This window comes from Drosophila subpulchrella, unplaced genomic scaffold, assembly GCF_014743375.2.
Source record: "Drosophila subpulchrella strain 33 F10 #4 breed RU33 unplaced genomic scaffold, RU_Dsub_v1.1 Primary Assembly Seq203, whole genome shotgun sequence".
NCBI classification, from domain to species: Eukaryota; Metazoa; Arthropoda; class Insecta; order Diptera; family Drosophilidae; genus Drosophila; species Drosophila subpulchrella.
In genome coordinates, this window is record NW_023665532.1 from 45,001 (window position 1) to 55,000 (window position 10,000).

General features: G+C 34.0%; 1 non-coding gene across 1 annotated transcript in view; it reads left to right on the forward strand.

Annotated features, from left to right (window-relative positions):
* The window catches only part of LOC119559313, a 3,971-nt gene extending 54 nt beyond the window's left edge, over positions 1 to 3,917 (forward strand). Inside the window, exon 1 of the ribosomal RNA XR_005220716.1 lies at positions 1 to 3,917. This exon is cut by the window's left edge and continues 54 nt beyond it. This is a non-coding gene — a ribosomal RNA (large subunit ribosomal RNA).
* Positions 3,918 to 10,000: the final 6,083 nt, after the last annotated feature.

Sequence of the window (10,000 nt, forward strand, 5' to 3'; positions counted from 1 at the left end):
GGAAAAGAAACTAACCAGGATTTTCTTAGTAGCGGCGAGCGAAAAGAAATCAGTTCAGCACTAAGTCACTTTGTCTATATGGCAAATGTGAGATGCAGTGTATGGAGCGTCAATATTCTAGTATGAGAAATTAACGATTTAAGTCCTTCTTAAATGAGGCCATTTACCCATAGAGGGTGCCAGGCCCGTATAACGTTAATGATTACTAGATGATGTTTCCAAAGAGTCGTGTTGCTTGATAGTGCAGCACTAAGTGGGTGGTAAACTCCATCTAAAACTAAATATAACCATGAGACCGATAGTAAACAAGTACCGTGAGGGAAAGTTGAAAAGAACTCTGAATAGAGAGTTAAACAGTACGTGAAACTGCTTAGAGGTTAAGCCCGATGAACCTGAATATCCGTTATGGAAAATTCATCATTAAAATTGTAATATTTAAACAATATTATGATAATAGTGTGCATTTTTTCCATATAAGGACATTGTAATCTATTAGCATACAAAATTTATCATAAAATATAACTTATAGTTTATTCAAATTAATTTGCTTGCATTTTAACACAGAATAAATGTTATTAATTTGATAAAGTGCTGATAGATTTATATGAATACAGTGCGTTAATTTTTCGGAATTATATAATGGCATAATTATCATTGATTTTTGTGTTTATTATATGCACTTGTATGATTAACAATGCGAAAGATTCAGGATACCTTCGGGACCCGTCTTGAAACACGGACCAAGGAGTCTAACATATGTGCAAGTTATTGGGATATAAACCTAATAGCGTAATTAACTTGACTAATAATGGGATTAGTTTTTTAACTATTTATAGCTAATTAACACAATCCCGGGGCGTTCTATATAGTTATGTATAATGATATTTATATTATTTATGCCTCTAACTGGAACGTACCTTGAGCATATATGCTGTGACCCGAAAGATGGTGAACTATACTTGATCAGGTTGAAGTCAGGGGAAACCCTGATGGAAGACCGAAACAGTTCTGACGTGCAAATCGATTGTCAGAATTGAGTATAGGGGCGAAAGACCAATCGAACCATCTAGTAGCTGGTTCCTTCCGAAGTTTCCCTCAGGATAGCTGGTGCATTTTAATGTTATATAAAATAATCTTATCTGGTAAAGCGAATGATTAGAGGCCTTAGGGTCGAAACGATCTTAACCTATTCTCAAACTTTAAATGGGTAAGAACCTTAACTTTCTTGATATGAAGTTCAAGGTTATGATATAATGTGCCCAGTGGGCCACTTTTGGTAAGCAGAACTGGCGCTGTGGGATGAACCAAACGTAATGTTACGGTGCCCAAATTAACAACTCATGCAGATACCATGAAAGGCGTTGGTTGCTTAAAACAGCAGGACGGTGATCATGGAAGTCGAAATCCGCTAAGGAGTGTGTAACAACTCACCTGCCGAAGCAACTAGCCCTTAAAATGGATGGCGCTTAAGTTGTATACCTATACATTACCGCTAAAGTAGATGATTTATATTACTTGTGATATAAATTTTGAAACTTTAGTGAGTAGGAAGGTACAATGGTATGCGTAGAAGTGTTTGGCGTAAGCCTGCATGGAGCTGCCATTGGTACAGATCTTGGTGGTAGTAGCAAATAATCGAATGAGACCTTGGAGGACTGAAGTGGAGAAGGGTTTCGTGTGAACAGTGGTTGATCACGAGTTAGTCGGTCCTAAGTTCAAGGCGAAAGCCGAAAATTTTCAAGTAAAACACAAATGCCATACAAATATAATTATATTATATAAATCAAGCTAATTAATATACTTGAATAATTTTGAACGAAAGGGAATACGGTTCCAATTCCGTAACCTGTTGAGTATCCGTTTGTTATTAAATATGGGCCTCGTGCTCATCCTGGCAACAGGAACGACCATAAAGAAGCCGTCGAGAGATATCGGAAGAGTTTTCTTTTCTGTTTTATAGCCGTACTACCATGGAAGTCTTTCGCAGAGAGATATGGTAGATGGGCTAGAAGAGCATGACATATACTGTTGTGTCGATATTTTCTCCTCGGACCTTGAAAATTTATGGTGGGGACACGCAAACTTCTCAACAGGCCGTACCAATATCCGCAGCTGGTCTCCAAGGTGAAGAGTCTCTAGTCGATAGAATAATGTAGGTAAGGGAAGTCGGCAAATTAGATCCGTAACTTCGGGATAAGGATTGGCTCTGAAGATTGAGATAGTCGGGCTTGATTGGGAAACAATAACATGGTTTATGTGCTCGTTCTGGGTAAATAGAGTGTCTGGCATTTATGTTGGTCACTTGTTCCCCGGATAGTTTAGTTACGTAGCCAATTGTGGAACTTTCTTGCTAAAATTTTTAAGAATACTAATTGGGTTAAACCAATTAGTTCTTATTAATTATAACGATTATCAATTAACAATCAATTCAGAACTGGCACGGACTTGGGGAATCCGACTGTCTAATTAAAACAAAGCATTGTGATGGCCCTAGCGGGTGTTGACACAATGTGATTTCTGCCCAGTGCTCTGAATGTCAAAGTGAAGAAATTCAAGTAAGCGCGGGTCAACGGCGGGAGTAACTATGACTCTCTTAAGGTAGCCAAATGCCTCGTCATCTAATTAGTGACGCGCATGAATGGATTAACGAGATTCCTACTGTCCCTATCTACTATCTAGCGAAACCACAGCCAAGGGAACGGGCTTGGAATAATTAGCGGGGAAAGAAGACCCTTTTGAGCTTGACTCTAATCTGGCAGTGTAAGGAGACATAAGAGGTGTAGAATAAGTGGGAGATATTAGACTTCGGTTTGGTATCGCCAATGAAATACCACTACTCTTATTGTTTCCTTACTTACTTGATTAAATGGAACGTGTATCATTTCCTAGCCATTATACGGATATATTTATTATATCTTATGGTATTGGGTTTTGATGCAAGCTTCTTGATCAAAGTATCACGAGTTTGTTATATAATCGCAAACAAATTCTTTAATAAAACGGTGCATTTATGTATTTTTGATTTGAAAATTTGGTATAACTCCAATTACTCAGGTATGATCCAATTCAAGGACATTGCCAGGTAGGGAGTTTGACTGGGGCGGTACATCTCTCAAATAATAACGGAGGTGTCCCAAGGCCAGCTCAGTGCGGACAGAAACCACACATAGAGCAAAAGGGCAAATGCTGACTTGATCTCGGTGTTCAGTACACACAGGGACAGCAAAAGCTCGGCCTATCGATCCTTTTGGTTTAAAGAGTTTTTAACAAGAGGTGTCAGAAAAGTTACCATAGGGATAACTGGCTTGTGGCGGCCAAGCGTTCATAGCGACGTCGCTTTTTGATCCTTCGATGTCGGCTCTTCCTATCATTGTGAAGCAAAATTCACCAAGCGTTGGATTGTTCACCCATGCAAGGGAACGTGAGCTGGGTTTAGACCGTCGTGAGACAGGTTAGTTTTACCCTACTAATGACAAAACGTTGTTGCGACAGCATTCCTGCGTAGTACGAGAGGAACCGCAGGTACGGACCAATGGCACAATACTTGTTCGAGCGAACAGTGGTATGACGCTACGTCCGTTGGATTATGCCTGAACGCCTCTAAGGTCGTATCCGTGCTGGACTGCAATGATAAATAAGGGGCAATTTGCATTGTATGGCTTCTAAACCATTTAAAGTTTATAATTTACTTTATAAACGACAATGGATGTGATGCCAATGTAATTTGTAACATAGTAAATTGGGAGGATCTTTGATCACCTGATGCCGCGCTAGTTACATATAAAAGCATTATTTAATACAATGACAAAGCCTAGAATCAATTGTAAACGACTTTTGTAACAGGCAAGGTGTTGTAAGTGGTTGAGCAGCTGCCATACTGCGATCCACTGAAGCTTATCCTTTGCTTGATGATTCGATAATAAAGATGTTGCAAGCGGGCATAATCATTATGCTTGCTTGCAGCATCGCACGCCACTTTGTTTGTGGTGTGTAAGGTAGGGAAGAAGAAATATAAAAGACCTAAATTGGAAACATCAATATATAAGTAAATATTGAACAAACAAAATGTATCGTCATCTTATTAGTGACGCGATGATAAAGTGGCAAACATATTCCATGTATAAATATTCCTATGGTATTAAAATTCAAGTAAAGAGGACATATATAAAAGTTTGTATATATGGTTCATTCAATGGTAGCAGCGGTTGGTTGGTTGGTGTCTGCTCCTCTTATTGTTCAAAACTTATGTTATGGTAGCAAGTCTATATCGTCATATTATTAGTGACGCGAAAAAGTAGTGGCAAAACATATTCCATGTATAAATAAATATTCCTATGGTATTGAAATTCAAGTAAAGAGGCCATTCAAGTAAAGAGGACTTATATAAATATAAGTATATATAATGGTAGCAGCGCGGTTGGTTGGTTGGTGTGTCTGCTCCTCTTATTGTTCAAAACTTATGTTATGGTAGCAAGACTGTATCGTCATATTATTAGTGACGCGAAAAAGTAGTGGCAAAACATATTCCATGTATAAATATTCCTATGGTATTGAAATTCAACTAAAGAGGACATATAAAATTACTATCAATGGTAGCAGTGGTTGGTTGGTTGGTGGTTGGTTGGCGGCTGCTCCTATTATTGTTCAAGACTTATGTTATGGTAGCAAGTCTGTATCGTCATATTAATTATTAGTGACGCGAAAAAGTAGTGGAAATCATATTCCATGTATAAATAGATTCCTATGGTAATGAAATTTTCAAGTAAAGAGAGGACCATTCAAGTAAGAGGACATATAAAAAGTAAGTATATGTTCCTCCAATGGTAGCAGTGGTTGGTTGGTTGGCGGCTGATCCTCTTATTGTTCAAAACTTATTTTATCAATATGAGTTTGGCAATACAATAAAGAAGACCAATCTAATCCATATAAAACTAAATGTATTATATGGATATGCTTAGGAAACCCATATATTCATAAAAAAAAATTATGTATAGAAAATTATACATATATCTTTTATATAAATGAATCGTATGGATATCGCCTTATGGTAGGTATAATAACTTTTTAAGGCATAATAATGTATAATATAGAAAATATACATTGAAATATAAATGCATTTTTATAGATATGGCGGCATATAAGTGCCATATACACAAGAATAAATAATAGAATTTACCAATATATAATTAAAATGAGATATATAAACCTAGTGAGGGGCTGCACTAGTATATGAATCGTATGGATATGGCTTATAGGTATAATACCTATAAGGCATAATAATGTATAATATAATAAATATAAATTAAGATATGAATGAATTATATAAATATGGCATAGAAATGCCATATACATACATAAGAATAAATGGTAGAATTTACCCATATATCACTGAAACACGATATATAAACCTAATGATAGCTGGCACTAGTACTGTAAACATGCACGCAATAGTGCGTGGGGTAAAAAACTACTATAGGGAGGTGGTCGTTGGCGGGCCCCTCCTCGTATTGGTCAAAACTTATGTTATGCATATGAATTTGTCAATACTATATAGAACGCCAAGCATATCCATATAAACTATGGATATGCATAGAAATCCATACAAAAGTAAAAAAAAATTATGTATAGAAAAATATACATATATTTATATAAGTGAATCGTATGGATATGGCTTATAGGTATAATACCTATAAGGCATAATAATGTATAACAAGTAAATATACATTGAAATGTGAATGCATTGTATGGATATGGCATATAAATGCCATATATATAGAAATAAATTGTATATCAATGATATAACAATTATAAACCTAGTGAGGGGCGGCACTAGTGAATGAATCGTATGGATATGGCTTATAGGTATAATACCTATAAGGCATAATAATGTATAATATAATAAATATACATTAAGATATGAATGGATTGTATAAATATGGCATAGAAATGCCATATACATAAGAATAAATGGTAGAATTTACCCATATATCACTGAAACACGATATATAAACCTAGTGATAGCTGGCACTAGTACTGTAAACAGGCACGCAATAGTGCGTGGGGTAAAAAACTACTATAGGGAGGTGGTCGTTGGCGGGCCCCTCCTCGTATTGGTCAAAACTTATGTTATGCATATGAATTTGTCAATACTATATAGAACGCCAAGCATATCCATATAAACTATGGATATGCATAGAAATCCATACAAAAGTAAAAAAAAATTATGTATAGAAAAATATACATATATTTATATAAGTGAATCGTATGGATATGGCTTATAGGTATAATACCTATAAGGGCATAATAATGTATAACAAGTAAATATACATTGAAATGTGAATGCATTGTATGGATATGGCATATAATGCCATATATATAGAAATAAATTGTATATCAATGATATAACAATTATAAACCTAGTGAGGGGCGGCACTAGTGAATGAATCGTATGGATATGGCTTATAGGTATAATACCTATAAGGCATAATAATGTATAATATAATAAATATACATTAAGATATGAATGGATTGTATAAATATGGCATAGAAATGCCATATACATAAGAATAAATGGTACGAATTTACCCATATATCACTGAAACACGATATATAAACCTAGTGATAGCTGGCACTAGTACTGTAAACAGGCACGCAATAGTGCGTGGGGTAAAAAACTACTATAGGGAGGTGGTCGTTGGCGGGCCCCTCCTCGTATTGGTCAAAAACTTATGTTATGCATATGAATTTGTCAATACTATATAGAACGCCAAGCATATCCATATAAACTATGGATATGCATAGAAAACCATACAAAAGTAAAAAAAAATTATGTATAGAAAAATATACATATAATTTTATATAAGTGAATCGTATGGATATGGCTTATAGGTATAATACCTATAAGGCATATAATAATGTATAACAAGTAAATATACATTGAAATGTGAAATGCATTGTATGGATATGGCATATAAATGCCATATATATAGAAATAAATTGTATATCAATGATATAACAATTATAAACCTAGTGAGGGGCGGCACTAGTGAATGAATCGTATGGATATGGCTTATAGGTATAATACCTATAAGGCATAATAATGTATAATATAATAAATATACATTAAGATATGAATGGATTGTATAAATATGGCATAGAAATGCCATATACATAAGAATAAATGGTAGAATTTACCCATATATCACTGAAACACGATATATAAACCTAGTGATAGCTGGCACTAGTACTGTAAACAGGCACGCAATAGTGCGTGGGGTAAAAAACTACTATAGGGAGGTGGGTCGTTGGCGGGCCCCTCCTCGTATTGGTCAAAACTTATGTTTATGCATATGAATGTGTCAATACTATATAGAACGCCAAGCATATCCATATAAACTATGGATATGCATAGAAAACCATACAAAAGTAAAAAAAAAATTATGTATAGAAAAATATACATATATTTATATAAGTGAATCGTATGGATATGGCTTATAGGTATAATACCTATAAGGCATAATAATGTATAACAAGTAAATATACATTGAAATGTGAATGCATTGTATGGATATGGCATATAAATGCCATATATATAGAAATAAATTGTATATCAATGATATAACAATTATAAACCTAGTGAGGGGCGGCACTAGTGAATGAATCGTATGGATATGGCTTATAGGTATAATACCTATAAGGCATAATAATGTATAATATAATAAATATACATTAAGATATGAATGGATTGTATAAATATGGCATAGAAATGCCATATACATAAGAATAAATGGTAGAATTTACCCATATATACTGAAACACGATATATAAACCTAGTGATAGCTGGCACTAGTACTGTAAACAGGCACGCAATAGTGCGTGGGGTAAAAAACTACTATAGGAGGTGGTCGTTGGCGGGCCCCTCCTCGTATTGGTCAAAACTTATGTTATGCATATGAATTTGTCAATACTATATAGAACGCCAAGCATATCCATATAAACTATGGATATGCATAGAAATCCATACAAAATAAAAAACAAAATTATGTATAGAAAAAATATACATATATTTATATAAGTGAATCGTATGGATATGGCTTATAGGTATAATACCTATAAGGGCATAATAATGTATAACAGTAAATATACATTGAAATGTGAATGCATTGTATGGATATGGCATATAAATGCCATATATATAGAAATAAATTGTATATCAATGATATAACAATTATAAACCTAGTGAGGGCGGCACTAGTGAATGAATCGTATGGATATGGCTTATAGGTATAATACCTATAAGGCATAATAATGTATAATATAATAAATATACATTAAGATATGAATGGATTGTATAAATATGGCATAGAAATGCCATATACATAAGAATAAATGGTAGAATTACCCATATATCACTGAAACACGATATATAAACCTAGTGATAGCTGGCACTAGTACTGTAAACAGGCACGCAATAGTGCGTGGGGTAAAAAACTACTATAGGGAGGTGGTCGTTGGCGGGCCCCTCCTCGTATTGGTCAAAACTTATGTTATGCATATGAATTTGTCAATACTATATAGAACGCCAAGCATATCCATATAAACTATGGATATGCATAGAAAACCATACAAAAGTAAAAAAAAATTATGTATAGAAAAATATACATATATTTATATAAGTGAATCGTATGGATATGGCTTATAGGTATAATACCTATAAGGCATAATAATGTATAACAAGTAAATATACATTGAAATGTGAATGCATTGTATGGATATGGCATATAAATGCCATATATATAGAAATAAATTGTATATCAATGATATAACAATTATAAACCTAGTGAGGGGCGGCACTAGTGAATGAATCGTATGGATATGGCTTATAGGTATAATACCTATAAGGCATAATAATGTATAATATAATAAATATACATTAAGATATGAATGGATTGTATAAATATGGCATAGAAATGCCATATACATAAGAATAAATGGTAGAATTTACCCATATATCACTGAAACATGATATATAAACCTAGTGATAGCTGGCACTAGTACTGTAAACAGGCACGCAGTAGTGCGTGGGGTAAAAAACTACTATAGGGAGGTGGTCGTTGGCGGGCCCCTCCTCGTATTGGTCAAAACTTATGTTATGCGTAAACATATGATTTTGTCAATACTATAAAGAAAACTTGTTTTGTACATACAAAACTAAATGAATTATATGGATATTGAAAAATAAATGGCATTATATCCATATAATGAAAATATACTTGTATTCTCTTATTATAAGAGAGAATACCGTATAGTTGGTTGGCAAAGACAATTGAAAATACCCGAATTGCAGATGATGGGTTCAAAAACTACTATAGGGTGGTGTAGCAAATAATATGAAGATGATATATCCATATAATGGATATACACTAGTATTCTCTTATTATAATAGAGAATACCATATAAATGGTTGGCAAAGACAATTGAAAATACCCGAATTGAAGTTGACGGGTTCAAAAACTATTATAGGGTGATGTAGCAAATAAAATAATGAAGATATATCCATATAATGGAATTATATGTGTATTCTCTTATTATATGAGAGAGTACCAAACGGTTGATTGGCAAAGACAATTGAAAATACCCGAATTAAAGATATTGGGTCCAAAAACTACTATAGGATGGTCAATGGGCCGGCCATCTACTATTGACGTGACAAAATACTGTCTGTCGGTAGAGAAGATATTAATCCGTCAAATTTGTTTCTTTATTCATTTATGAATATGAGACTTGGCTCCACGGTTAATATTTTAAGCCCAAAGATAATAATGTTGAAACAAAGGCCAAGGTTTCTATTATACATAGAATAACAAATTGTTTCCGAACTTTATCGTTAATCCAAATAAATAATTACAATTGAGGCAGGCTAATAATGATATATATTTTGTATTGATAATCTTGATATATATGTATATTGGTCTGCCATTATCACATACTGAGTTATGTG